Source organism: Arachis hypogaea, chromosome 4, assembly GCF_003086295.3.
Source record: "Arachis hypogaea cultivar Tifrunner chromosome 4, arahy.Tifrunner.gnm2.J5K5, whole genome shotgun sequence".
Classification (NCBI taxonomy): domain Eukaryota; kingdom Viridiplantae; phylum Streptophyta; class Magnoliopsida; order Fabales; family Fabaceae; genus Arachis; species Arachis hypogaea.
In genome coordinates, this window is record NC_092039.1 from 71275747 (window position 1) to 71281310 (window position 5564).

Sequence of the window (5564 nt, forward strand, 5' to 3'; positions counted from 1 at the left end):
AAAACAATGCCAAAAAGCGTATAAATTATCCGCTCATCACAACACCAAACCTAAATTGTTGCTTGTCCCCAAGCAACTGAAAATCAAATAGGATAAAAAGAAGAAAATATACTATAAATTCCAAAATATCAATGAATATTAATTCTAATTAGATGAGCGGGACTTGTAGCTTTTTGCCTCTGAACAGTTTTGGCATCTCACTTTTTCTTTTGAAGTTCAGAATGATTGGCTTCTCTAGGAACTTAGAATTTCGGATAGTGTTATTGACTTTCCTAGTTAAGTATGTTGATTCTTGAACACAGCTACTTTTATGAGTCTTGGCCGTGGCCCTAAGCACTTTGTTTTCCAGCATTACCACCGGATACATAAATGCCACAGACACATGACTGGGTGAACCTTTTCAGATTGTGACTCAGCTTAGCTAGAGTCCCCAGTTAGCGGTGTCCAGAGCTCTTAAGCACACTCTTTTGCTTTGGATCATGACTTTAACCACTCAGTCTCAAGCTTGTCACTTGGACCTGCATGACACAAGCACATGGTTAGGGACAGCTTGATTTAGCCGCTTAGGCCTGGATTTTAATTCCTTGGGCCCTCCTATCCATTGATGCTCAAAGCCTTGGATCCTTTTTACCCTTGCCTTTTGGTTTTAAGGGCTATTGGCTTTTTCTACTTGCTTTTTCTTTTTCTTTCTATTTTTTTTGCCATATATTTTTTTCTTTTTTTTCACAAGATTTTGTTTTTCACTGCTTTTTCTTGCTTCAAGATTCAATTTTCATGATTTTTCAGATTGTCAATAACATTTCTCTTTGTTCATCATTCTTTCAAGAGCCAACAGTTTTAACATTCATAAACAACAAGATCAAAAATATGCACTGTTCAAGCATTCATTCAGAAAACAGGAAGTATTGTCACCACATCAATATAATTGAACTAAATTCAAGGATAAATTCGAAATTCATGTACTTCTTATTCTTTTGATTAAAAACATTTTTCATTTAAGAGAGGTGAAGGATTAATGGAATTATTCATAACTTTAAGACATAGTTACTAAACACTAATGATCATGAAGTAGAGACACAAAACATAAATGAACGCAACATAAAAACCGAAAAGCAGAAAGAAATAAGAACAAGGAATGAATCCACCTTAGTGGCGTCTTCTTCTTAAAGGACCAACAATGTCCTTAAGCTCTTCTATGTCCCTTCCTTGCCTTTGTTGCTCCTCCCTCATTGCTCTTTGATCTTCTCTTATTTCATGGAGAATGATGGAGTGCTCATGATGTTCCACCCTTAATTGTTCTACATTGTAGCTCAAATCTTCTAAGGAAGTGTTGAGTTGTTCCCAATAGTTGTTGGGAGGAAAGTGCATCCCTTGAGGCATCTCAGGGGTTTCTTGATGATGAGCTTCCTCATGCATCTCTTGTGATCCGTGGAGGGTCTCTCTTGCTTGCTCCATCCTCTTCTTGGTGATGGGCTTATCCTCTTCAATGGAGATGTCTCTTTCTATGATAACTCCAGCTGAGTAATATAGATGGCAAATAAGGTGAGGAAAAGCTAGCCTTACCATGGTGGAGGGCTTTTCGGCTATTTTGTAGATTTCATTGGAGATGACTTCCTGAACCTCTACTTCCTCTCTAATCATGATGCTATGAATCATGATGGCCCGATCCACAGTAACTTCAGATCGGTTGCTAGTGGGAATGATGGAGCATTGAATGAACTCTAACCATCCTCTAGCCACAGGCTTGAGGTCCAGTCTTCTTAGTTGAACTGGCTTGCCTTTGGAGTCTCTTTTCCATTGAGCTCCTTCCACACATATGTCCATTAGGACTTGGTCCAACCTTTGATTAAAGTTGACCCTTCTAGTGTAGGGGCATACATCTCCTTGCATCATGGGCAAGTGGAACGCCAACCTCACATTCTCCGGACTAAAATCTAAGTATTTCTCCCGAACCATTGTGAGATAATTCTTTGGACTCGGGTTCATACTTTGATTATGGTTCCTAGTGATCCATGCATTGGCATAGAACTCTTGAACCATTAAGATTCCGATTTGTTGCATGGGGTTGGTTAGGACTTCCAACCTCTTCTTCGGATTTCATGTCGGATCTCCGGATACTCATTTTTCTTGAGTTTGAAAGGGACCTCAGGGATCACCTTCTTCTTTGCCACAACATCATAGAAGTGGTCTTGATGGCTTTTGGAGATGAATCTTTCCATCTCCCATGACTCGGAGGTGGAAGCTTTTGTCTTCCCTTTTCCTTTTCTAGAGGATTCTCCGGCCTTAGGTGCCATTGATGGTAATGGAAAAACAAAAAGCTTATGCTTTTACCACACCAAACTTAAAATATTGCTCGCCCTCGAGCAAGAGAAAAAAGAAGAAGAAGAAGAAGAAGAAGAAAATGTGGAGGAGAAGGGGGAGTGTAGGTTTCGGCCAAGGTATAGAAGAGGGGGTTATGTTATGTGAAAATGAAGTAGAATGGAAGGGTATATATAGGGAGGGTAGTGGGTGTAGTTTCGGTTATTTAGGGTGGGATTGGGTGGGAAAGTGTTTTTGAATTTTGAAGGTAGGTGGGGTTTATGGGGAAGAGTGGATGGATGTGAGTGGTGAAGGGGGTAATTGGGAAGAGAGATTGAAGTTGTTGGGAAGTGTGATATGGGGAAGAGTGTTATAGGATTAGGAGGTAAGGTGGGAATATGTTAGGTGGGGATCCTGTGGGGTCCACAGATCCTGAGGTGATCCTGTGGGGTCCACAGATCCTGAGGTGTCAAGGAATCACATCCCTACACCAAATAGACATACAAAATGCCTTTGCATACCATTCTGGCATTTAAACGTCGAGGTGATGCATGTTCTGGGCGTTCAACGCCCATGTGTAGCATGTTCTGGGCGTTCAACACCCATGTATAGCATGTTTCTGGCGTTGAACGCCAGTTCCATGCTTGTTACTGGCGTTCAGCGCCAGCTTTCCTCAAGGCACATTACTGGTGTTCAAATGCCAGAATGTTGCTTGTTTCTGGCGTTCAGTGCCAGATTCATGCTCTGTTTTGGCATTGAACGCCAGCCAGATGCTTCTTGCTGGTGTTGAACGCCAGTCTGTCCTCCCTCCAGGGTGTGATTTTTCTTCTGCTGTTTTTTATTCTGTTTTTAATTTTTATATTTTTTTTCGTGACTCCACATGATCATGCACCTAATAAAACACAAAATAACAATAAAATAAAAATAAAATTAGATAAATAAAAATTGGGTTGCCTCCCAACAAGCGCTCTTTTAATGTCATTAGCTTGACAGTGGGCTCTCATGGAGCCACAAGACGATCAGGTCAATGTTGTATAGTCCCAATTCCAAACTTAGAGTTTGGATATGGGGTCTTAACACCAAACTTAGAGTTTGGTTGTGGCCTCCTAACACCAAACTTAGAGTTTGACTGTGGGGGCTCTTCTTGACTCTGAACTGAGAGAAGCTCTTCATGCTTACTCTCTTTTGTCACAGAGGAATGGCCATGTGCCTTAAACACAAGGTAGTCCCCATTCAATTGAAGGACTAATTCACCTCTGTTGACATCTATCACAGCTCCTGCTGTAGCTAGGAAAGGTCTTCCAAGGATGATGCATTCATCCTTTTCCTTCCTAGTATCTAAGATTATGAAATCAGCAGGGATGTAAAGGCCTTCAACCTTTACAAGCACGTCCTCCACTATTCCATAAGCTTGTCTCAATGACTTGTCTGCCAATTGTAATGAGAACAAGGCAGGTTGTACCTCAATGATCCCCAGCTTCTCCATTAGAAAGAGTGGCATAAGATTTATCCCTAACCCCAGATCACATAGAGTTTTTTCAAAGGTGAATGTGCCTATGGTATAAGGTATTAAGAACTTGCCAGGATCTTGTCTCTTTTGAGGTAAAATTTGCTGGATCCAGGTATCTAGTTCATTAATGAGCAAGGGAGGTTCACTTTCCCAAGTCTCATTACTAAACAACTTGGCATTCAGCTTCATGATAGCTCCTAAATATTGAGCAACTTTCTCTCCAGTCACATCTTCATCCTCCCCAGAGGAAGAATAGTCTTCAGAGCTCATGAATGGCAGAAGGAGATTTAATGGAATCTCTATGGTCTCTATATGAGCCTCAGATTCCTTTGGATCCTTAATAGGAAACTCCCTCTTGCTTGAGAGACGTCCCAAGAGGTCTTCCTCACTAGGATTTTTGTCCTCCTCCTCCCTTGTGCATTCGGCCATATTGATTACATCAATGGCCTTGAACTCTCCTTTTGGATTCTCTTCTGTATTGCTTGGGAGAATACTGGGAGGAGTTTCAATGACTTTCTTACTCAGCTGGCCCACTTGTGCCTCCAGATTTCTGATGGAGGATCTTGTTTCACTCATGAAACTGAAAGTGGCCTTTGACAAATCAGAGACTAGATTGCTAAATTAGAAGTGTTTTGTTCAGAATTCCCTGTCTGTTGCTAAGAAGATGATGGAAAAGGCTTGCTATTGCTCAGCCTTTTGCGTCCACCATTGTTAAAGCCTTGTTGAGGCTTTTGTTGATCCTTCCATGAGAAATTTGGATGATTTCTCCATGATGAATTATAGGTGTTTCCATAAGGTTCACCCATGTAATTTACCTCTGCTATTGCAAGGTTCTCAGGATCATAAGCTTCTTCAGAAGCTGCCTCTTTAGTATTGTTGGATGCATTTTGCCGTCCATTCAGACTTTGAGAGATCATGTTGACTTGCTGAGTCAACACTTTGTTCTGAGCCAATATGGCATTCAGAGCATCAATTTCAAGAACTCCCTTCCTCTGAGGTGTCCCATTATTCACGGAATTCCTCTCAGAAGTGTACATGAATTGGTTATTTGCAACCATGTCAATAAGTTCTTGAGCCTCTTCAGGCATTTTCTTTAGGTGAATAGATCCACCTGCAGAATGGTCCAATGACATTTTCGAAAACTCAGATAGACCATAATAGAATATATCTAATATGGTCCATTCTGAAAACATGTCAGATGGACACCTTTTGGTCAACTGCTTGTATCTTTCCCAAGCTTCATAGAGGGATTCACCATCTTTTTGTTTGAAGGTCTGAACATTCACTCTAAGCTTGCTCAGCTTTTGAGGAGGAAAGAATTTATCCAAGAAGGCCGTGACCCGCTTATCCCAAGAGTCCAGGCTATCCTTAGATTGTGAATCCAACCATATTCTAGCTCTGTCTCTTACAGCAAAAGGGAAAAGCATGAGCCTGTAGACTTCAAGATCAACTCCATTCATCTTAACAGTCTCACAAATCTGCAAGAACTCAGTTAAAAACTGGTAAGGATCTTCAGATGAAAGTCTATAAAACTTGCAGTTCTGTTGCATTAAAGCAACTAGTTGAGGCTTAAGCTCAAAATTATTGGCTCCAATGGCAGGAATGGAGATGCTTCTTCCATCAATTTTGGACGTTGGCTTTGTGAAGTCACCAAGCATTCTCCTTGCATTGTTGTTTTTGGGTTCGGCTGCCATCTCCTTCTCTTGTTCTAATGTTTCTGAAAGGTTACCTTTAGATTGTTGTAATTTAGCTTCTC

At 40.9% G+C, this 5564-nt stretch overlaps 1 non-coding gene across 1 annotated transcript; it reads left to right on the forward strand.

Moving 5' to 3' along the window:
• The first annotated feature begins 4999 nt into the window (after positions 1–4999).
• LOC112798526 (small nucleolar RNA R71) lies at positions 5000–5103 on the forward strand. Its single transcript, XR_003200136.1, has one exon. It is a non-coding gene; the product is annotated as a small nucleolar RNA R71 (small nucleolar RNA).
• The last annotated feature ends 461 nt before the right edge of the window (positions 5104–5564 follow it).